This window comes from Notamacropus eugenii, chromosome 2 (assembly GCF_028372415.1).
Source record: "Notamacropus eugenii isolate mMacEug1 chromosome 2, mMacEug1.pri_v2, whole genome shotgun sequence".
NCBI classification, from domain to species: Eukaryota; Metazoa; Chordata; class Mammalia; order Diprotodontia; family Macropodidae; genus Notamacropus; species Notamacropus eugenii.
The window spans coordinates 92,963,768-92,988,917 of record NC_092873.1 but is presented as its reverse complement, the minus strand read 5'-3'; the positions used below and the strand labels follow the sequence as shown (position 1 = coordinate 92,988,917).

At 40.7% G+C, this 25,150-nt stretch overlaps 1 long non-coding RNA gene across 1 annotated transcript in view; it reads right to left on the bottom strand.

The window, feature by feature from the left end:
- Positions 1-25,150, bottom strand: part of LOC140526012 (uncharacterized) — a 25,858-nt gene extending 708 nt beyond the window's left edge. The window contains exons 1-2 of the long non-coding RNA XR_011974204.1: positions 24,885-25,150; positions 20,544-21,444 (exon numbers count right to left, since the gene is read on the bottom strand). This is a non-coding gene — a long non-coding RNA (uncharacterized lncRNA). The remainder of the gene's footprint in view (positions 1-20,543; positions 21,445-24,884) is intronic.

Sequence of the window (25,150 nt, the reverse complement as noted above, 5' to 3'; positions counted from 1 at the left end):
CACAATTATGAATAGGAAAAATGGTAATGAGACACGATAGAAGTGAACATAAAAGAAAAAATAGATCTTGATTATGTAAAATTAAAAAGATTTTGTGCCAGTGAAATCTGTGCATCTAGGATCAGAAGAAAAGATAACTGATCCAGGAAAATATTTGCATTAATTATCTCTAACAAAAGCCTGACATCTATGTGGAATTAACACAAATATATAAGATTAGGACCCATTCCCCACTGGACAAGTGGTCAAAGGCTAGTTTTCCAAAGGAAAATACAAACTATCCTCCAAATGAATTTTGTTAGTTTTTCTAACCCTGTAAAGTAATTCTTGGAGAGTTTCATTTTTATGGCACTGAATTAAATAAATTTAGGTAGTATTGTCATTTTTATTATATTGGCTCTGTTTGTCCATGAGCAATTAATATTTCTCCAATTATTTGGATCCATCTTTGTGCGAAGAATGTTTTGCAATTATGTTCATAGAGTTTCTGTGTGTGACTTAACAGGTAGTTATTTCACATGGAATTTATCTCTTCCTGTTGTGTTTTGTTGGTAGGAGAATATAAACTATCAGTAACTACCTGAAAATGTTATCAAGATCACTGATAATCAGGGAAATTCAAATTAAAACAACCCTAAGAGATATACATAGAAATATGGAAATAATGATGACACATTTTATAGCACTTGAAGGCTTACTAAATGCTGTAAAATTCATAAGTATACACAAACTGATATTCATATATGTAAACATCTGGAAGCTTTTCATAAATGCCATAGGGCTCTTGGGACTTCCTTTTTTAAACTTAATTCCCTATTTAATTTAATTTCAAATAATTTCTTATTTGCTGATTTTACTTTACTTTTTCCTCCTTTATATCTACAACCCAAATGGAGGAATGCTTATCAAGTAAACAAATACAGGATAAGAGAGACCTAACTTGACAGCAGTTTGTGCCAACAAGTCCTGTGGTTTTTTTACTTTTCTGGAGACTTTTTGTGGAATGTATTCCTTTATTGAACTGATTCCACTGGATTGCCTCTCTTCTTTCAGCAGTAAATAGAAGAATATGAATAGAGCCTCAAAAGTTTATGACTCACATTTTAGGTGAAATGAAAGGCAGCTTAAGAATAATTCTTATCCAACCTCCAGTCCTTTTTCTAGTTGAAGCCTAGCTTTTGCATTGCTTTAGATCCATAAAAATTCTATAAGACCTCTTCACAGAAAAACCCACCCTCCCAGGGACAATTTGCCTGAACTAAATCAGTTTCTAGTTTTCTAAGGATAGGACGCATGACAGGAAGGAAAGGTCTATATGACCAGCAGGTGCTATGGGCACAGTGATTCTCAAGAAAATGGTCCCACCAAGATCTCAAACTTAGAGTCACTACTTTAAAGGAAACCCAAAGGTGAGGGTCTGTGGCCCTGCTACAGGTGGGAGATGGAGAAAAAGAGGAATGTCATGATTGACAGAGTACTCGAAGCTGTGATCGCTGATCTGAGGCACTCAGGTCTCAGCTCCTGGTGCCTATCAAGAAAAGTCACTTCCTACTCTCAGATTCTGTGACTATCCAAATGTATGTACACGTAGAGGCAAAATCATAAGTAGGCCAGTATCGGAAGTCAGTATCATGACTTGATAAATGGGAAGAGAGTGTGTGAAGTAATTGACTGGAGAAAGTGAAGGTAAGTTTTCTAAAAGTGGGTAGAATTAAATTTTCTGAAATCTTGATAGTTTACTTCTAAATCTTACAAATTAGGGAGTTCTTTTAATGTTTGTTTTTAACCTGATCCAAAAATACATTCCTTATTCTGAAGGAATGTGGGGAGTGAGGGGTTAGGCTGGAACCCATTCACCTGAATAATCACCAAACTGTTGACTACAGCAGCCATCTACTGACAAACATCGAGGACAAAATCTAGGTTCCAGGGGCCCTCTGGTGGCCAAATGTTGACCGCCAGACTCCTCGAAGCTCCAGGACCATGGGAAGAAACTCAGTTGGTTTTTTTCATGTTTTCATCTCTCAAGCAATAACCAAGAGAAACAAGCAGTGAGTAGATATCTGGGGGGTCCCAAAGAAAAAAAATTTGGAAATTTTGGTGTGACTTAAAAGGCACTGGAAAGACAGCTGTCTCCAAATATCTTCCCTACAGATTGCTCTCCGCATTAAGCTCCCCTAGGGGCCTCTCCAGACTGAGATAAATTTGTGAAGTAAGGAAAGTTTGTTTTCAGACCTTTTCTTCCCCTTTCACCTCTAGTTGTCTCAACCCTCCCCCCAAAAAAGAAAACCTTCACCCACATTTTCTCCTCTCTTCTATACATCCTCTTGGTCTTAGCACTTTCAAGTTCCCATGGCCTTTTGTTACCATGATCCTCCTGCAGAAACTTCCAGATTCTTGATCTCCTCATTCTATGCAATAGAAGCTTGGTTTAATAGATGGGCTACAGGTTTTATACTCAAAAGAACCGTATTTGAGTCCTGGTTCTGACACTTAATATTTCCATGATTTGGGGCAGGCTACCTAAACCTGTAAAATGGGAATGTGAAATATGCCTATATCACAAAATTGTCAGGATAAAATAAGAAGATGGATGTGAAAGTTATATCCATTAAAGGTGGTATTGCCATATAACTTTAGGGCTAGGCTCTGTCTTCTTTTGTATCAACTAGATAGTGTAACATACAGAAATCTGTGTCAGTTTAAGAGGGATAAGAGCCTCCCTGACTCCACCTCCAGGTATACTCTTTCTCTCCCAACATTTTAACAGACTTTCTGGAGATAATGCCTTCACCTTAACCAATTCAGAATAACAATTTTGATGGTGAAAAGTCTGGGAGAGGGGAGAGCAAACTAGTGGGGGAGATATCTGGAGACAGATGATACCTTTTTGGTGCTTTTTAGGTTATACCTTGCATGTGGCCAATTAAGGCAGATACAAGCCCGACTGCCCTTGTCTATAAGTGCCAAGACCAAATTGTTGGCATCTGGGACTTGCCTAGAATAGGACTTTGGAGATGGAAATGTGTAGAGGAAAGAAAAGTTCAGAGATCCCCCTGCTAGGCATATGCATATGCCAAAGAGATCAAAAACAGGAAGAAAGGTCCCATATACATCAAACATTTATAGCACTTTTTGTGGTAGCAAAAACAATAGACAACTGGAAAAGATGACCATCGATTGGGGAAAGGTTAAACAAATTGTGATACACAAATGTAATAATATATTCTTGTACAATGATTAATATGAATTCAGAGAATCATGGTAAGATAATGAATTGGAGCAATGGTTGTGGAGAATATGATTTGATGGACCTAATTCAGAAATCCTCTCTACAACAGAGTTTCATTCCACTGGGAGACCTTACAGAAGATGTACTTTTGCAAAGTCAGTTAAATCAGTGAGTTCTCAGTTGGGGACTGTCTTTTGTTTCTTTTGTGTGGAGTTGCACAGATATATCCCCATAAAGATGAGCTCTAGTTAAAGCCAGTTGACTATTGGATTGCTAAAAGAGATTTGGTTGACTGGATCTAAGCCTTTCCCCATGGCCCACCGTGCTCTATGACCAGCCTATGTTGAGGGTGATTAGATGACTCCTAATGCAAATAAGTGCTGTGGGAATAGCATTTAAAAAGGCCTATACTCACTGCCTGTCTAGGTGAGCAGAAGGTAACAACACACTCTCCTGTAGGGAACTTTAGGTATGGCTTCTGAAAACAAGGGGTTGATAAGGAGGAAATGGATCACCAGCCTATGAGAGTACTAGTAAAGTATATCACATCTTGCACCAGGACAATAAGAGCCTTTCAGCCCACCCAAGCCTAAACTCTACATGGATATTAGGGGGCTATTAACCACCAGTAGCCTGTCATAACAAGGGTCCCCAACAGGTCTGTCAAGACACCCTAGTTTCATGAGGGACTTTGTAACACAAGTTGTTATTTAATGGTGATTGGTGGAAACAAGATATTATCTAATACCTCTCCCTCAGAGAAGGGGTATCTTGAGCTCTTGGGAATCCATATTTGTAAGGAATATTTATGGAGAACTTTACGCCACATATTCTGGGTAAGGCCAAATAAATACCCTTGGAGTTGTCTGAATCAAACTGTGTAGTTAACACTACTTAGAAGCAACTGGTGGTTCAGTGGATAGAGCACTGTTTCTGGAGTCAGGAAGACCTGAGTTCAAATTCAGCCTGGGCAAGTCACTTAACTGCTGTTTGCCTCAGTTTCCTCAACTTGAAAATAGGGATAATGGCACCTACCTCACAGGATTGTTATGAGGTTCAAATGAGTTAACCGTAGAAAGCCTTCCCCTCTCTTCTTTCTCCCTCTATCCACATAGGGTATAATACCCTTAGTTGTGGGTACTCTGGCAAAAGTAATGTAAATTTTCATCCCTGAAACTTTGCAACATATCTTGAGGTTGACTGACTAGATTTCTTTCTTAAGGACTACACCTTAAACCCAAATCACTCTGGCTCTCATGGACTGGTCAACAATAAGGTCCCAACCCAAACTCACCTGCTTATTGTTTGGGCCCTGAAGGCTCAGAGTAAATGTAAATAGCAACTGTTTCTGTTTTAGTTAGAAACCCTAAGGGTCTTCCCCTCCCAGATTGCTTACTTTCTTTTTATTTCTTTTGACTAAGTAAAAGAGACCATTCTTTGCCTCGTTTCTTACCTATCCTTAATCACTGAATGGGCCTTGCCTCAGTCAATCTGAGACTTGGTATAGATCCTAGCTTAAAAAGGCCAAGGTTTCCCACTGCATCTGGGGCCATCTCCCAGTCATCTTGATATAGATATATCAAGATATCAATATATGTATATATTGTATGGGATGGCAAGACCCCTACTCAAATTGACTACTCAGAGGCATCTCAAAATGTTAACAGGAAGTTCTTTTATTCGATTCTCGTGAGAATAGGGCCAGTCTGGTAGGCAGAGACCCCATTTCCTGAAAACATTCTCGTCTCCCTTTACACTAATGAAATAGTATCTGGACATGATTTCAGAAAAAGCTGGGAAATCTTATATGAATTGATACAAAGTGAAGTGAGCAGAACTAGGAGCACATTGTAGACCATAACAGCACTATCATAAGAATAATCAACTCTGATCAAGGCAATGATCCAAGAAAATTCCAAAGGACCCATGATGAAAAATGTTGTCTACCTCTAGTGAACTGATAAACTCTTGAGTGCAAATTGAAGAATCCTTTTTTAACTTCTTAAAAAAAATTTAATGTTAAAAAATAAAAAATAAATTTATTTTTTTAAAATGTTTAAAAGAAATCCAGTGATAGGAAGAACATAGATGATTCCAGACACAGTTCAGAAGAAGATATTAACACTAGCTTCCCTATAGTTTAAAAAAGTTCAGAGATTTATTGGACTCTGGTTTGTGGAAAACCCACATTCCCCACCTAGAAATCCCAATGTCCTCCATTTACTGAGTACCCTACAAGTCTTCCTCTTTCAAGTGGATCCCAGAAGAGGCTACATACAGCCTTGAAAGATCTACAACAGGCTCTGGAGCAGCCTCTCTCCTCAGGCCAGTATGTCCTACTGGTGCCCACGTTTTCAAAGGTCTCAGTTGATAGGTACCCAAGTGAACCTTTGATAAGCATCTAAGGATGGCCAGATCAAACCACCAGTAGGCTTCTAGGGCCTCATGCTCCCTGAAATGTCAATACTACTTGCTCTACCATTAGAAAAGCAACTGGCCACCTAATATCAGTCCCCAAATGCTATCCAACAGATGTTCACCCTTTGTAATACTCTTTAACCAGGGTTGCTTTTTCATTTTATAATTTGAGTAGTATGGAAGGATCCCTCTAACAAAATGAGTAGGACACAGGGGGTTTCTGTGGATATAGCTCATTAAATATTGTTTTCATTCAGTCCCCTCAGATGTTAAGCACCCCTCACAAACAGGTTGAAACTTGAGGCCAGAAGGTAAGACCTCCATTCCCAGCCATGACACTTTGCCTCCTTTACTGGGTCATGCTTATAAGGACTGGTTTCCTAAAGGACACCATGGCAATTTAATTTCATCCACCAGGAAAAACAACATCCCTCCTTCTACACATAAGATTGGATCTGCTTCCAGCCTGGCCACCACAGCTATCATCCAGGGCAGCAACCCCTGTAGAGAAGGGTCTTAATACCCCACCACCAGCTAAATACCAACTGCCGTAAAAGGACAGAGAAGCTCAAGAGTCCTAGGTAGAGTAGTGTGGTATCCCCCATATCTTGTTTCCGGTCTCATTTCTACTTGCCTGCCCCTCACTGCCATCTCCCGAGGATACAGCCCTTAGGAAGATATATCCTCAGAAGTACAAAGAAAGGCAAAAAAGAGCTCCTGTTCTCAAGAAGCTTATAATCCAATGGGAACAGTAAATGCAAATACACACAAACAGGATATATACAGAGTAAATTGGAGATCATCTCAAAGGGAAACATTAAAGGGGACTGAGAAAGGCTTCTGACAGAAAGTGGGACTTCAGTTGAGACTTGATTGATACCAGAGAAACCAAAAGGTGGAGGGGAGGAGTCAGTATTCTTGGCAGGTGAAACAGCAAGTAAAAAAAGTATGGAGATGAGATGGGGGATGGAATGTCACACTTAAGGAGCTATAAGGAAACCTGTCTCACTGAAATGTATAGAAGTATATAAGGAGCCTGAAAAAGTAGGAAGGAGCCAGGTTATATAGAACTTTAAAAGCCAGAGGAGTTTATATTTGATTCTGGAGGTAATAAGGAGCCACTAAAAATCCTTGATCAAGGAAGTGACATGATTGTTAGATTGTTACTATACTTAGAAAAATCATCTTGGCAGCTGAATGGGAAAAAATGATTGGAATGAGAGGCGGTAGTAGGAATTAGAAGCCTACTATAATGGTCCTGGTAAGAGATGATGAGGTTCTGAACTATGATTGTGGTTGTATGAGTGGGAAGAAGGGACATATATGAGAGATGTTGTTTGGCAACAGAATCAGAGATGACATCAAAACTATAGTCCTGGGTAAATGGGATGAAAATGGTACCCTTGCTATTAATAGAAAAATTTGGAAATGCAGAAGGTTTGAAGACAAAGATAATGAATTCTATTTTGGACATGTTGAATTTAAGATGCCTTCAGGCATCTGTCCAAGAGACAGTCATAGATTAATGACAGTAGTTAAGGAAAGAGACTAGGGTTAGATATATACAGATCTGGGAATCATCTGCAGAGAGATAATTGAACTCAGGGAAGCTGATGAAATCACCCATTGAGATAGTATAGAAAGAGAAGAGAGGAAGAGTCAGCCTAGAACTTTGAGGTTCACTTATGTTCAGTTGTCATAACATGGATGATTATGCACCAAAAGAAGCTGAGAAGCTGCTGTTGGAAGGTAATCAGGTAATCAGGACAAAGCATCACAAAAACTTGGCCATCTCCCGGGGAAACAGACCTTAGGAAGGCATATCCTCAGAGGTACAAAGAAAGGCAAAAAAGAGCCCCTGTTCTCAAGAAGCTTATAGTCCAATGGGGACAGTAAATGCAAATACATACAAACAGGATATATACAGGGTAACTTGGAGATAATCTCAAAGGGAAGGCACTAGCATTAAAGGGGACTGAGAAAGGCTTCCGGCAGAAAGTGGGACTTTAGTTGAGACTTGATTGATACCAGAGAAACCAAAAGGTGGAGGGGAGGAGACAGTATTCTTGGCAGGTGAAACAGCAAGTAAAAAAATATGGTTGACTCCAGGAGCGTCAAAGAGGAAACCCTTCCCCAGGAGGGACAGCATCAGAAACCCTTTTTGGTCCTCAGCCTCTACTCTCAAGGTCTGGTATTTTTTTGGTTGGGAAAGAAAGGTCCCTGAAGGTGGGGTGGGGTCTCTGTGTCTGGTACTAGTACCTGGTCCATCCCTGAGAGATGGAAATTGTGTGGGACAAAGCTTAGTCCCCCAAAGGGATTAAGGTATGTGTTGCTTCAGGAGGGATGGACTTACTTTACTCCCAGGAGAGTCAGAGTGGGAAAAGGAAGAGGAGTTCCACCAAAAAAAACAAAACAAAACAAAATTCCTATGGGCTCATCAGGGACTGCACATGTCCATGCAGCCTTGGCCCTGGTGAAAGGCCCAATAGACACTTGCTGGGAGGAATATGTCAAAAGCCCCTAGCAGATAACTTGTGTGGATGGTAATACCTGCAGCCAGAAAGGCACCCTAGCCCTCACTGCCACTTTCTCATAGGAAAAGGTGCTTAAGCACAGAACTCATGATAGCACATGAACTCCAAATGCTGAAGTGCCTACTAGCCAAGGATAGTGGGTCAAGGCTGCCAGGACCATTATATAGGTGCCCAGCAGTAAGAGATCACCTAGACCAGGCAGTGACCTGCAGAGGATGTCTAGGGCCAGGAAACAGGTCAGCATACTGGCAAAATTTCCTAGCACAATAGCCAAGTGATCAATATGGTGCCTGTAGGGTAGGTAAGAGTGACTCTGAATGGCAAGAACTACCCTTATTAATCAGGGGATTCATGGGACCCCACAGCTCCAGCAGGCAGGCCCCACTAGCTGAGCACAGTTGCAGTGGACTCTTTCTACTACCTCTGGCCTTCATGACTTTCTCTCTTGGCTCCTGAAGTGGCGATCTCTCTCCCTCTGAAGTGGCTGCCTGGCCCTGTAGTCCACTCCCCAGGTAATTTTGGAGGGTACTGATGGCAACAAAACCCTGGAAAGCTGCCACTGAAGCAACAAGCAGGCCAGGTAATACCTAGGACAATGTTTTCACTGAGAAGTACTCCAAGTAGATGAGCACCATAGAGATTGAAAGGGTGATGCCAGGAGGGGGAAAGCATTGGGATCCAAGGAAAATGCCAAAGGAATACTGTGGAGCTAGTAGAGGACGGTGGCTGACTCTCGAGGTGCTATCAATCAGATAAACTTAATTAACTTTTAGAAATCTGTATTTTGGGGGGGCGGAGCCAAGATGGCGGAGTAGAAAGACGCACATACACATAGCTCCGAACCCACAACCCATAGAACGGCTACAGGGGAGTAACTCACGGCGAATTCTGCACCCAGAGGCAACGGAATATTGGAGCGAGGGAGATTTCTGTTCTGGAGAGACCTGCAAACCTCTCGCGGGGGGTCCTTCGTGCTGCGGACTGGGCGTCGGGACTGGGAGCTGAGTGCAGCCCTGCCGCGGCCGCAGCACCGAGAGGAAAAGATCCGAGTGGACTTCAGGGACGGGATCTCCAGCGGCTGCACAAGTCCCTCCACCTACAGGTGACGGGGGTCGGTGAGAGAGTCTCTTTGGCGGGTCGAGAGGGGAGTGGGGTGCCCCCATAATTCAGGCCCCCCCGGGAGGTAGAAGCTGAGAGGCGGCTGCAGACCAGGGCTCCCCAAGGGGACAGGAGCCGGGACCCATTGTGGAAGGTCTGTGCATAAACCCCCTGAGGGAACTGAGCCTGAGAGGCGGCCCTGCCCCAACCTGACCACCTGAACATAATCTCACACTGAATAGCAGCCCTGCCCCCACCAAAAGCCCTAAGGCTGGAAGCAGCATTTGAATCTCAGACCCCAAACTTTGGCTGGGAGGATCAGGAGGTGAGGTGGGTGTGAGGAGAATATTCAGAGGTCAAGTCACTGGCTGGGAAAATGCCCAGAAAAGGGAAAAGAAATAAGACTATAGAAGGCTACTTTCTTGGAGAACAGGCATTTCCTCCCTTCCTTTCTGATGAGGAAGAACAATGCTTACCATCAGGCAAAGACACAGAAATCAAGGCTTCTGTGTCCCAGCCCACCCAATGGGCTCAGGCCATGGAAGAGCTCAAAAAGAATTTTGAAAATCAAGTTAGAGAGGTGGAGGAAAAACTGGGAAGAGAAATGAGAGAGATGAAAGAAAAGCATGAAAAGCAGATCAGCTCCCTGCTAAAGGAGACCCAAAAAAATGTTGAAGAAATTAACACCTTGAAAACTAGCCTAACTCAATTGGCAAAAGAGGTTCAAAAAGCCAATGAGGAGAAGAATGCTTTCAAAAGCAGAATTAGCCAAATGGAAAAGGAGATTCAAAAGCTCACTGAAGAAAATAGTTTTTTCAAAATTAGAATGGAACAGATGGAGGCTAATGACTTTTTCCAAAACCAAGAAATCACAGAACAAAGAGAGAAGAATGGAAAAATGGAAGGTAATGTGAAATATCTCATTGGAAAAACAACAGACCTGGAAAATAGATCCAGGAGAGACAATTTAAAAATTATGGGACTACCTGAAAGCCATGATCAAAAGAAGAGCCTAGACATCATCTTTCATGAAATTATCAAGGAAAACTGCCCTGAGATTCTAGAACCAGAGGGTAAAATAAATATTCAAGGAATCCACAGAACACCGCCTGAAAGAGATCCAAAAAGAGAAACTCCTAGGAACATTGTGGCCAAATTCTAGAGTTCCCAGATCAAGGAGAAAATATTGCAGGCAGCTAGAAAGAAACAATTCAAGTATTGTGGAAATACAATCAGGATAACACAAGATCTAGCAGCCTCTACATTAAGGGATCGAAGGGCATGGAATAGGATATTCCAGAAGTCAAAGGAACTAGGACTAAAACCAAGAATCACCTACCCAGTAAAACTGAGTATAATACTTCAGGGGAAAAATTGGTCTTTCAATGAAATAGAGGATTTTCAAGTATTCTTTTTTTTTTTTTTTGATTTTCAAGTATTCTTGATGAAAAGACCAGAGCTGAAAAGAAAATTTGACTTTCAAACACAAGAATGAAGAGAACCATGAAAAGGTGAACAGCAAAGAGAAGTCATAAGGGACTTACTAAAGTTGAACTGTTTACATTCCTACATGGAAAGACAATATTTGTAACTCTTGAAACATTTCAGTATCTGGGTACTGGGTGGGATTACACACACACACATGCACACACGCACACATACATAGAGACAGAGTGCACAGAGTGAATTGAAGAGGATGGGATCATATCTTAAAAAAAAAATGAAATCAAGCAGTGAGAGAGAAATATATTGGGAGGAGAAAGGGAGAAACTGAATGGGGCAAATTATCTCTCATAAAAGAGGCAAGCAAAAGACTCATTAGTGGAGGGATAAAGAGGGGAGGTGAGAGAAAAACATGAAGTCTACTCTCATCACATTCCACTCAAGTAAAGAATAAAATGCACACTCATTTTGGTATGAAAACCTATCTCACAATACAGGAAAGTGGGGGATAAGGGGATAAGCAGGGTGGGGGGGATGATGGAAGGGAGGGCATGGGGAGGAGGGAGCAATTTGAGGTCGACACGCATGGGGAGGGACAGGATCCAAAGAGAGAATAGAAGTAATGGGGGACAGGATAGGATGGAGGGAAATATAATTAGTTCTTACACAACACTACTATTATGGAAGTCATTTGCAAAACTACACAGATTTGGCCTATATTGAATTGCTTCCCTTCCAAAGGGAAGGGGTGGGGAGGGAGGGAGGAAGAGAAGTTGGAACTCAAAGTTTTAGGAACAACTGTTGAGTACTGTTCTTGCCACTAGGAAATAAGAAATACGGGTAAAGGGGTATAGAAAGTTATCTGGCCCTACAGGACAAAAGAGAAGACGGAGACAAGGGCAGAGAGGGATGATAGAAGAGAGAGCAGATTGGTTATAGGGGTAATTAGAATGCTTGGTGTTTGGGGGGGGAGGGGATAAAAGGAGAGAAAATTTGTAACCCAAAATTTTGTGAAAATGAATGTTAAAAGTTAAATAAATAAATTTAATTAAAAAAAAAAGAAATCTGTATTTTGTTGTTCAGTTGTCTGACTCTGGTTTTCTTGACAAAGATACAGAAGTGGTTTGCCATTTCCTTCTCCAACTAGTTTTTCAGATGAGGAAATGAGAAAAACAGGATTAAGTGACTTGTGCAGGGTCACACAGTAAGTATCGGAGGCCAGATTTGAACTCAGGAAGATGAGTCTTCCTGACTCCAGACCTGGCTCTCTATCCTTTCCAGCTGCCCAGTGTTGATATATTTTATTTCCTATTTGACCTAATCAATTATGTCTCTCCATATATGCCTGAGTCTTATGCCCTCTCCCAAATAGGGGTCAAATAGGGAAGTACATATAGAGTTCAGGGAGGAAATGGGCTCAAATGTATAGAGTACAAGCAGAAAAACTCACAGCCTCTGGAAGTCTTTTTGCCAGAACCTTCAAAATGTCCTCTGATAGAAAAATCACCTTTTGTTCTGGGTTCTTTATAAAGTCTTTAACCTGCTGTCATCACATTCATTCTGAACTTGGTTCCTAAAACAGACACCATTGTCAGTCAGCTATTCTGGGGACACTGCTAGAACACCAAGGAAAAAGTCTAAATCCCGTGGATCCTTTGAAGTTCATAAGGCTCTTCTGGCCATACTGAGGGAGGAGGCCAAGTCTGGGCCAGGTTTTGCTCTGTTCTACCAACTGATTACTCCTCAGGTGGTTAGGTGGAGCATTCCCTTTTCTCCATTGCCTGGTACTGGTCAGCAACTTCTACATTCCCTGTCCTGCCTCCCAGCATATCCACCCTCTGCCTCCCAGATCACTCTTTGGAGGATGGTTCTTTGCTCAGCGTTAGAGACCAAGTGACTAAGGGATTGGAAATAAGAGCCCCAATTCTCCTCTTTATATAATGAACGGGAATGGTTTTCAGGATTGAAGATGCATCTCACTATGTTATCCTTCTCCTCTCCCCACCTCCCACCTGAGCTCAATTAAGGGCACCATCATCTTTCCAGTCACAGAGGCTCACAACCATGGTGTTGTCATCAGCTCCCCACTCACACTCATCCCAGTATCCAATCAGTTGTCAAATCTTTTTGTTTCTACCTGCACAACCAGTATTGCAACCATTTCCCCAATTAAAAGCCTGATTACTTCTCCACTGAACCACGGTAGTAGCCTTCTCACTGATTTTCCTCCCTCAAGTCTCTCCCCATTACAACCCATTCCTTACAACTACCAAAGTGATTCTCCTAAAAGTGCAGGTGTGATCATGTCACTATCCTACTCAATAAACTCCTCTGGTTCCCTTTTGACTACAAGATCAACTATTTCTCAGTTTTAGCATATCCTTTTAAAAACTCCTTATTTTATGTAAGTTTTATAATGTACTTTATTATTAGTACAATAGAACATGTATAATTTATAAATAAGTAAATATAAATATTGCTAGTTGTGCAATGTTTAGTAGAATAGAGCTAGTTGTGCAATGTAATAGTGCAATAGGTAGAACTGTGGGCTTAGAATCAAGAAGACTCATTTTCATGAGTTCTAGTCCAGCCTCAGACATTTTCTGGCTGTGTCACCCCAGGGAAGTCACTTCATCCTGTTTGCCTCAGTTTCCTCATCTGTAAACTGAGTTGGAAAAGGAAATAGCAAGCCACTCCAGTATCTTTGCGAACAAAACCCCTACAGGAATCACAAAGAGTTAGACACAACTGAAATGACTGAACAGCCCAACAAATATAAATATATTGTTGGCATGTGCTCAAAATGTTTTATAAATAAGGACATATGATGAAAAAAGTTTGAAGACCACTTTCTTTGCTCTTGAAGCAGATTGTCTATATTGACTCTTTGAGTTTGTTAATAGAAAATGGACTTCTGAACCCTCCCCAATCTGCCTTCTTCCTCCTGTGTGCCTATAAAGATCCATTCATAGATCTAAGAGAGACACAATTCATGTTGAGAATTTACTCAATTTTAATTTATTGATGTTAAAACAAAGGATAGCCAATGGCACAGCAACTGATTTGGGAAATGCCATACCATATGATGTCTATTCAGTAGCTGTTTAGTCCTTCTAGATCTGTAGAATTTATGTTTACCCATGTAGCCTACGCGTATGTCTGTATAGGTTTGTCTAAATGCAGATTGCTGTAAGCCATAAATAAATCTCTCTGGAATCTAACCCACCCCTCTCTAAGGGAGATTATGATTCCTTGTTTGAAGGAGGACAGGAGATTAGAGCTGTTTGACTGACCTGCTCAGCTCTTCTAGTATAAAATTACATCAATCTGTCCCTCTAAATATTATTAGTCTCGGGAAAATTTTTTTTTTAGGTTCACATTGTTTTCCTGATCACTCTCCCTTAGCTGAGAAGAAGCATCCCAAGCTGTATCTAAAGACTTCACTTCTTTTCTTTTTTTAAAAATGTAAAAATTTATTTTATTTTTAGTTTTCAGCATTCATTTACATAAGATTTTGAGTTCCAAATTTTCTCTCCTGCCCTCCCCTCCCTCTATCCCAAGATAGTATGCAATTTAATACACATATACATTCATATTAAACTTATTTTCATATTAGTCATGTTGTAAAGAAGAATTACAACCAATGAGAGGAACCTTGAGAAAGAAGAAACAAAAAAAAGAGAGAGAGAGAAAAATAATATGCTTTGATTTGCATTCAGACTCCATAGTTCTTTTTCTGGATGTGGATAGCATTTTTCATCATAAGTCTTTTAGAGTTCTCTTAGATCCTTGCACTGCTAAGAAGAGGTAAGCTTATCATATTTAGTCATCGCACAATGTTGCTGTTTCTCGGTAAAATGTTCTCCTGGTTCTGCTAACTTCATTCAGCATCAGTTCATGTAAGTCTTTCCAGTTTGTCTGAAATCTGCCTGTTCATCATTTTTTATGGAATAATAGTATTCCAGTACATTCATATACTACAACTTGTTCAGCCATTCCCCAGTTAATGGGTATCCCCTCAGTTTCCAATTCTTGGCCACTACAAAAAGAGTTGCTATAAATATTTTGCACATGTGGGTCCTTTCCCCATTTTTATGATCTCTTTGGGATACAGACCTAGAAATGGTATTGCTGGGTCAAAGGGTATGCACAGTTTTATAGCTCTTTGGGCATAGTTCCAAATTGTTCTCCAGAATGGTTGAATCAGTTCAGAACTCCACCAACAAGGCATTAGTGTTCCAACTCTCCCACATCCTCTCCAACATTTATCATTTTCCTGTTTTGTCATGTTAGCCAATCTGAGAGGTATGATGTGGTGCCTCAGAGTTGTTTTGATTTGCAGTTCTCTAATCAATAGTGATTTAGAGCATTTTTTTATATGACTATAGATAGCTTTGATTTCTTCATCTAAAAACTGCCTGTTCATACCCTTTGACCATTTATCAATTGAGGAATGATGTGGATTCTTATCAATTTCACTCAATTTCTATATATTTTAGAAATGAGGCCTTTGTAAGAGACACTGGCTGTAAATATTATTTTTTCATTAATTAATTTATTTTTAGTTTTCAACATTCACCTCCACAAGATTTTGAGTTCCAAATTTTCTCCCCTTTGGCCCACCCCAAGATAGCATGCATTCTGATTACCCCTTCCCACAATCTGCCCTCCTTTCTCTTATAACCTTCCCCTCTGTTGTAGGGCAAGATAGATTTTTATACACCTTTGCCTATATGTCTAATTTCCCAGTTGCAGGTAAAAACAATTTTTAACACTTGTTTTTATAACTTTGAGTTCCAACTTCTCTCCCTTCTTCCCTCCCCACCCACCCCCATTGAGAAGGCAAGCAATTTGATATAGATTATAATATATAGTCATAATAACAGTTATGTTATGAAAGACTAACTATATTTCCCTCCATCCTATCCTGCCCCCCTCCATTTATTCTATTCCCTCTTTTGACCCTATCCCTCCTCAAAAGTGTTTACTTCTAATTACCCCTTCCTCTCATTTGCCCTCCCTTCTATCACCTCCCTTAATCTCTTCCCCCCTACTTTCCTGTAGTGTAAGATAGGTTATTATACCAAACTGAGTGTGCATATTATTCCCTCCTTAAACCAAATCCTATGAGAGTAAGGTTCACTCTTTCACTCTCATCTCCCCCCATTTTCCACTGATTGAAAAAGCTTTTTCTTGCCTCTTTAATGTGAGAGATAATTTGCCCCATTCTATTTCTCTCTCTTTTTCCCAATATATTCCTCTCGCCCCTTAATTTTGTTTTTTTAGATACCTTCCCTTCATATTGAACTCACCCCTGTGCCCTCTGTCTATATGTACATAATCCCTCCAACTACCCTAATACTGAGAAAAGTCTCAGAAGTTATAAATATTATCTTTCTGTGTAGGAATGTAAACAGTTTAACTTTAGTAAGTCCCTTATGCTTTCTCTTTCCTGTTTACCTTTTTCATGCTTCTCTTGATTCTTGGGTTTGAAAGGCAAATTTTCTATTCAGCTCTGATCTTTTCATCAAAAATGTCTAAAAGTCCTCTGTTTCACTGAATGACCAATATTTTATTCCAAGCCTTTTGACCCCTAATGTAGAAGCTGCTAGATCTTGTGTTATCTTGATTATATTTCCACAATACTTGAATTTTTTTCTTTCTGGCTTCTTGCAATAGTTTCTCCTTGATTGGAGAGTTCTGGGATTTGGTTGCAATATTCCTAATAGTTTTCCTTTTGGTATTGCTCTCAGGAGGTGATCAGTGTATTCTTTCAATATCTATTTTACTCTCTGGTTCTAGAATATCAGGGCGATTTTCCTTGATAATTTCTTGAAAGATGACATCTAGGCTCTTTTTTTGATTAAGGCTTTCAGGTAGTCCAATAATTTTTAAATGGTCTCTCCTGGATCTATTTTCCAGGTTAGTTATAATTCCAATGAGATAATTCACATTATTTGCTATTATTTCATTCCTTTGGTTTTGTTTTATAATTTCTTGATTTCTCATAAAGTCATTAGCTTCCATCTGCTCCATTCTAATCTTTAAGGAATTGTTTTCTTCAGTGAGTCTTTGGACCTCCTTTTCCATCTGGCCAATTCTGCTTTTTAGGGCATTCTTCTCATTGGCTTTTTGGATCTCTTTTGTCATTTGGGTTAGTCTATTTTTTAAAGTGTTATTTTCTTCAGCATTTTTGGGGGGTCTCTTTTAGCAAGCAGTTGACTCATTTTTCATGATTTTCTTGCATCATTCTCATTTCTCTTCCCAATTTTTACTCTACTTCTTTACTTGATTTTCAAAATTCTTTTTCATCTCTTCCATGGCCAGAGACCAATTCATATTTTTCTTGAAGGCTTTGGATGGAGGAGCTTTGATTTTGTTGTCTTCTGTTTGCATGTTTTGGTCTTCCTTGTCACCAAAGTAAGATTCTGTAGTCTGATTCTTTTTCCAGTTTTTGATAATTTCCCCAGCCATTTACTTGACATTTGAGCTCTTTGTCAAGGTAGTTCTCTGCTTCCAGTGGAGGTGGGGCAGGGACTGTCAGACACTCGATTCTCCCACTATCTGTGGGCCTAGAGCTCCAGAAATAGCTGCTGCCCCTGCTGCTGCTATAGCTGCCTATAAATATTATTTCCCAGCTTTCTGTTTCCCTTATTATCTTGATTTCATTGGCTTTGTATACGCAAAAGCTTTTCAATTTAATGTAATCAGAATTGTCTGTTTTGCATTTCATGATGTTCTCTATCTTGTTTGGTCATAAATTTTTCTGTTCTTCATAAATCTGACAGGTAAACTATTCCTTGCTCTCCTAGTTTGCTTATAGTGTTAGCCTTTATATCTAAATTGTGTACTCATTTTGACTTTATCTTGGTACATGGTGTAAGATGTTGGTCTATGCCTACTTTCTGCCATGCTATTTTCCAGTTTTCCCAGTAGTTTTTGTTAAATAGTGAGTTCTTATCCTAGAAGCTGGAGTCTTTAGGTTTATCAAACAGTAGATTACTATAGTCATGAACTATTGTTTCACTCCCTGTCTACCAATGGTCTCAAAGACCATTGCAAATACTGAATAGCAAGCCAACTCATTTATCCAAGCTAATAGCAAACAGAAATCAGAAAAGTGATACAGATCAGAAAATAACAGATAATACACAGAGTGAACGAGTTCTCCACTGGGAGCAAGATAGCTCAGCTCAACAGGGATAGATACACAGGCAGAGATGGAGATCCAGAGAGACAGAGACCCAGTCTCTCATCCCAAGAGGAAATTCCCTGAAACCTCTAGTGAGGTAAGCTGGTAAAAGGGTTGTGCTTATGAACATGTCAATTTCTTCCCAAAGTCTCCCTTCAACTACCTCTCTGTCAAGAAAGTCTCAAGCTATGCTTGTCCTTTCTCAAAGAAAGAAGCCCAAAGACATCTCTTCTCATGAATTCTTGCCAACACCACTCTCCACCAATGACCAGAGTCTCATATAAATGTCCAGTCATTTGAACACTGGGTTACACATTGTTTTATACTAAGGAGTAAACAAAGAGCACTGGGGCTCTTCACAAACATACCATACTAGGATAACTAAACATTTTTGCACACCTTAGTACTCTTCACCCACTCTGCCTTTCAGCCAAACTGGCCTACTTTCGATTACCCATATATGACATCCCATTTCCAGACTCCTTTTATTTGCATAGTCTGATCTCCATTTCTGAAATACACTCCCTAATCAACTCCACCCCTTAGAAACTCTTGTTATGGTTGTTGTGGTTTGATCTTGTCCAACTCTCTTGACCCCACAGACCATATTGTTCATTGCTTCATTCCCTGTCTACCAATGGTCTCAAAGACCATTGCAAATACTGAATAGCAAGCCAACTCATTTATCCAAGCTAATAGCAAACAGAAATCAGAAAAGTGATACAGATCAGAAAATAACAGATAATACACAGAGTGAATGAGTTCTCCACTGGGAGCAAGATAGCTCAGCTCAACAGGGATAGATACACAGGCAGAGACAGAGATCCAGAGAGACAGAGAGGTTTGAATGATTTGCCTAGGGTTACACAGCTACTGAGTGTCTGAGACTGGATTAGAGCCACCTCTGTGTAGGTCTTTCCTGATTTTACCAACTAAAGTTCATTCCTCGCCCCCACCCCCCCATTACTTTGTGTTTACGTATATTTTGTATTTATTTATCTGTGTACATGGTATCATCACCCCCAACTCTTATCTTCTACCTCCTCACACAACTTTTTGAGATCAAAAGCCATTCCCTCTGCCTTTGTGTACCCAGTGATAGGTACCTAGGTTGGGCTTATTAAATGTTTGTTGATGGATGATTGATTGACAATGACTCAAGGGTGGGTACAATTCCTTTGGGGCTTAGTGGTTACACCTATTTATTCATCAGTTACCCTGGTTGTACCCACATCTCCTCCCTAGTCTCCTCCCTCTTAGAAGAGGCCTAACTGCCTCACTGAATTTATTAAGGTCACCTAAGACTTGCTACCAAGTCTAAAGAATAATTCTGGATCTTTACTCCCTTAACCTTTCCATTTCTTTTCATGCAACAGACCATAACATAATCCTCCTTTAAAGGATCATAGATTTAGAGCTGGACAGATCTTAGAGGTCACTGAGTCCAGGCCCTCCTCTCCCCCCATTTATTTTACAGATGAGGCAACTAAAGCCCAGTAAGTTACTGAGGTCACCTCCTAGGGTGTGAACTCAGATTTGGTGGTGTCAAGTACAGTCCTTCACGTTTAGCACTCATTGCACCACAATGCCTCCTCAGTATCCTTCTATTATGGAAAATACCAGTGACAGATAGCACTGAGACGTGAATTGGTTAAGCTCAGCCCCCCAACTTCAGCATATTTCCACCTAGGAGATGCTGTTCCTTCCTTAACCTCCTCTACACAGATCTATTTCCTAAATGGCAGTTCTCTGCCTGTTGCTATATCTCCTTCAGCAGCTCCAGATCAAGTCACCTTGTTAACCCCAGGAGTCTCCCATTATTTCACCCTTGGTCTTCTTATTAGGAAGATATCCCTTGGCCATGGAATGGCTGTACTTCTCAAGAGATATTCTAAAGCAATTTTCAAAAACAACACAGACCCCATGATGTTTGTTAAGCTAAACTCTAAAGTCTGAAAGAAAATCTCTAACATCCATTAGCTCAGCTGAGTCTTGCAACTCCATGAAGCAAGTACACAGATAAGGAAACTGAGGCTCAGAGAGATTAGGGGATATGCCCACGGTTGCACAGCTAATTAAATGTCCTGTTTTTGCATTGTTTTCTATTATAAATTGGGATACAAAGTTCCATGAAAAGATTTCTCTCCTCCTCCTCCCCCCAATATACTAAGTTGAAGATTTTTTTTATGACGATAGTTCCCATTCCCCTCCTGGCTAGGCTTCTGGCTCCCTGGACTTGAACACCAGTTTTGGTTTCCCTTTGGAAGGTCCCTCAGCATCTGGGATCTCCTCACCCTGCAATATCTGACTTTTCCTATAGCCTACTCACCTAGGAATAGCCTTCTGCCATACAAGCTCCCATTTCCTATTGGTGAGATTTTCCTGGGACCTCCATGTTGGGGAGAGATTCAAGCCAGCCACTCTTTATTCCCTTCCCACCTGAACTTCACCCTTGCCCCTAAGGCTCCCTTCCTCCCAACCTCACCCCCATCCTTGGTCCTGAAGTTAGGAAGACCTGAGTTCAAATACAACCTCTGACATTTACCATGGGACCCTGGGCATCACTTTACCTCATCTACCTCAATTTCTTCAACTGTAAAATGAGAATAATAATAATAGCACTGACCTTCTAGGATTGTTGTGAGGACCATATGAGGTAATATTTGTGGTGCTTAGCACTGTGCCTGGCACACAGTGGGCACTAAATAAATGCTTGTTCCTTTCCCTCTCCCAGCCTTTCAGCTCCCTTTTGTGTGCAGTGTGTAGGGAATGTAAGCTTCTTAAAGGCAGGATCAGTCTTCCTTTTTGTTTGTACTCTTACGCCCAGAGTTTAGCAAGTGCCTGGGCATGGAGCAATACTTAATTGCCTTGCCTTGACCAACCCTATAACACGAAAGCACATGACCCATTTTTATTTGTACCTTCTCAGTTTCTGGGGTCTTTATAGGGCTATTCCTCATGGCCTTCCAACATTTATTCATTCATTCATTAAATATTTATTAAGCATTTGTCTAATGAAGAGCACTGTCCTTGGTTGGCTGGTTGTTCTTCGTTCTCAAAGAGGACCAAAAGGACATCACTATGTTAGAGTCAAGTTACAATGCATCCCACTGTGGTGGATCAGACCAGTACAAGCTCAGAATGTTCTACCACAGGTTGGACATAAATAGTCTGTGTGAACATTTGGGGTGGATTCTCTGAATATGCACATCCTGCATTTCTTTTGACCTATTTCAATTCTGCTTTGCTCATAGAGCACCTATAGTACCTTCTCTGATGTGGGCACACCATGCTGAGCAGTCCTGTGCCATTGTCTCCCATGTCACAAATCAATTCCAAAGTTCTTGAGACCATGGGAATGTCCTTGTATCACTTCTTCTGACTTCTGAGTTCTCCATAAATTAAGTCTTTTTGGCAAGGGAATGTTTTGCATTTGAACAACTTGACCAGTCCACTGGAGTTGTGATTTCAGAGTTCTAGGTCCTCAAGAAATGACCAGGCCCTGCCTTCATATGCCGATTACAGTCCTATGAGGAAACATGACACGTATACAGATACAAGATAAGTGAAAGTTAAGTGTTGAATAGCCAGTGAGGGTTGGAGGAGAGGAGAGGGGAGGCAGTGGAAGGAATCAGCTAGGTTTTAAAAGAATTTACTATAGACATTTCTCTGTTCTAGAAATCTCCTGACTCTGCACTACAGCCCTCCCTCCCTTTCAGGTGCTATCACCTCACATAACAATAGGTTACATGTTACATAAGGGATCATCCCAAAAGCCTTCTTAAAGCTGCACTAAGACTTTTGGGACACTGTATATGTGCACATGCTAATCCAAGTTATGAAGCATTTTAACATTCATGGCTCACATACACTTCAATATATATCATTCATATATACACTTGATCAGTCAATCAATGAGCATTTATTAAGCACCCAATATGTAAAAAACACTGCTAATTGAGGGGAACAATACAAAAGTGAGACAGTTGTTGCCCTCAGAGAGTTTATACATTCTATGAAGGGACAGAGCCTGTATGAGGGAGTGATCATGGAAGTGAATTTAAGCCCAGGCCGTCATGCAGAGAACCATGTGGCAGTAGATTCTCATATTTTTTTTTTTGCAACATTGGTAATAATAATTTGATTACTGTTTCCTGAGCAAAAGATGAAAAACTGCTGTTTGTTGGTTTGTGTGTGAGGATGAGAATGGGGGGGTGGTTGGATTCACACACAGAGGCAGGCCAGATAACTTGATGCTGATGCTCACTAGGTCCTAGTGTGCTAGGAAAGGGCTGGATGGAACGAAACACAGCTTGACATTTCTGGGGCAACTCCTCCCAGAGCCAGTCCCCAAATGTATCGCGTTAAATACTCTGGGGTGGGGAAGGGGTCCAGGTCATGATGGAGAGTGGTAGGCGGAGGTACAGAACATGGCAAAATAGACAGACTGGCTGGGCCTTGGTGTCCTGGTTGGATGGTCGGCACCAAGACATGATCCAATCAATAAAGCAACAATTATTAAATACTTACTATGTGCCAGGAACTGTAATAAGCGTTGAGGAAACAAAAAGAGGCAAAAGCCAGCCCCTGCCCTGAAGGACTTACAATCTAAAGGGGCAGACAACATGCGAACAAATCAATACAAAGCAAATTATGTACAGGATAAACAGGAAATTATTAAAAGAGGAAAAGCACTGGAATTAAGAGAGGCTGGGAAATGCTTTGTGTAGAAGATGGGATTTCAATAGGGGCTTGTTCTTGTTCATCCTTTATTTTCCAAGAGGACCAATGACATCACAAGGTGGTGTCTTCACTTGACTCTGAATTGGGCTTAAGGGAGACAGGGTTGCCTCATTCTCTACCAGAATCGTTGAAGTCCAGTTGGGACTTAAAGGAAGCCAGGGAGGTCAGTAGTTGGAGTAAAGGAGGGAAAGACATCTGCTGATACCATTTTTCTCTCTATCAGAGGAGCTGTAGAATTTAGGATCCAATTGGACTGGGGATCCAGCATGATCTGGTACTCAGGAATATAGGTGTTTTCTTAGTATCAATAGACTGGTTGCTAGCCAGGCCTTCTGACTACTTTGGGACTTAGCTAGTCCATTCTGCATCAAGGTAAGTGAACTCCACTTTTTTTGTACTACTTTTCTCTCACAGTACTCTAACCATATAGGCTTATTCCCATTTTACAGATGAATAAACTGAGGTTAGAGAAGCTAAATGATGGCCCCCATTTAACAAGCGGCAGAATGGGGACTTGAACCTGCCATTCCTAAGTCTAAGTCTAGTATTCTTTCCATTACAGTCTCATAAGGGCTTCCACAATGAAAATAATAATAGTTAACTTTTATACAGTGTTTACTATGTGACAAGACACTGAACTAAGTACTTTACAATTATCATCCCATTTAGTCCTCACAGTAATCCCGGGAGGTAGATGCCATTATTATCCTCATTTTATATTTGAGGAAACTGAGTCAGACAGAAGTTACCTGACTTGCCCAGGGTCAAACAGCTACTAACTGTTTAAGGCTGGATTTGAACTCCGGTCTTCCTGACTCCAGGACTTGCACTCTATCCTCTGCAACATCTAGCTACCTCAAATCTGAAGAAGTCTCTAAAACAGTTGATAATCTGTTTAATTTCATTCGATTCATGAATTAATCTCATTTGAACTTCAGTAAGGGCCAATAAGGGCCAGAGCCTGAACTAATCAGAAGAAGCACCTCCACCCAACAAATATTTCCTTCTCTGAGTAAACTCAGAGAATACCTCTTCTGATGTCAACAAGACCAGATGGGGCTGACTTAAGAACATTTTTTTTTTTCTATTTATGGCCAGTAAGGATGAGACCCTTAACCCAAGACACTCTCTTAAATAATGGGACTTTTCTATATCTTAATGTTTTATGGACATATACTATGTTATAGCATGTAAATGGTAAAGAAAACACAGATATCCTGGATCATAATTTCAATTGAAACTTTGTCAACTCTCTTATTTTATTGCATTTACCATGTATTCAATTAAGAAAATTCCTTTCTCATAATATGGTTAAACATATATGGAGATCATAAATTTGAGTGACATAGGCACTCTGAGTTGGGATTGTTCTAAAATATATTTAAAGCTGGTCATTCTTTTTCAGACAGTCAGAATTCACATTTTGGCTCCTTGTACATACAAGTTCACTATCTTTGGCTAGCTTTAAAGGAATAAACGATATGAATTTACATATCACCTGGCCTGTTTGCCTCCTTTAACCAAACTTTCAGGTCGACACAGGAATAGTTTCTATATAGCATGTGAAGGTTTCCAAAGCACTTTCCTCATAAATGGTCCTGTGAGTTTGATGGTACAAGTATTGTTAGCCTTATTTTACAGATGGAGGACTTTTACCTTACTTTAACAAGTGTGGAGGTTTAAATTTCTGTAAAAAAAAGCGGAGTTCACTTATCCTGCTCCAGAATGGGACTCCAAAGTAGTATGGTGATTTCTTAGATTTAGCTCCTTCCTCTGCCACATACGAATACAGTCTGACTAGCTAATCACAACCCTATTGCGCCCTAGTCAGTTCTCCAAAATTGTCAATTGCAGAACCATTGCTACTTGTATCAGGAGAGGGAATTTTCTCACAGGGAAACATCTTAACCAATGAAATTACAGGTCTGACATCTTCCCTCTCCCTACCCCCCAAACAAGAGTGCTTCATCTTCAAAACCTCATTTTCTTCCTCTTTCTAGTCTGAAGAAGAAAACTTGCTTCCCTGAATTGTACTGAGGGTCAAATCAGATAAAGGACGTGACCGCAGCCTTGCACAAACGGGAGGTGTTATCATCCTCATCGGCTCAGCTATTTTCAGTCTCTATTGTCACGTCTACCAAATATCTCAGGCACGCCAGCCTTGGGCAAAATGGTGAAACAGGCAATGTTTGTCCTTGCTGTTGTCTCTCCAATCCCACCTTACCTTAAAGGAAAATGGATGTCAAAGGCTTCCAGGCTGAAACCTTAATTAGTAACAGAAGACGTGTGGGTCAGCACTCTCCATCAAGTCCCACCTATAAAAGGTTGCCAAATCCCTCAGGTGTGGCCAGTATTCTGCCAGGTGAAGCCCGGCCGGACTTCTGTGTTTTAGTTTTGCCCCTGCTTACCCAAGCCACACGTGCACCAAGTTACTGCCCTCATTCTGACTAGATCTAGGGCTTGCTCCATAATGCTGAGTCAGGCTCCCTT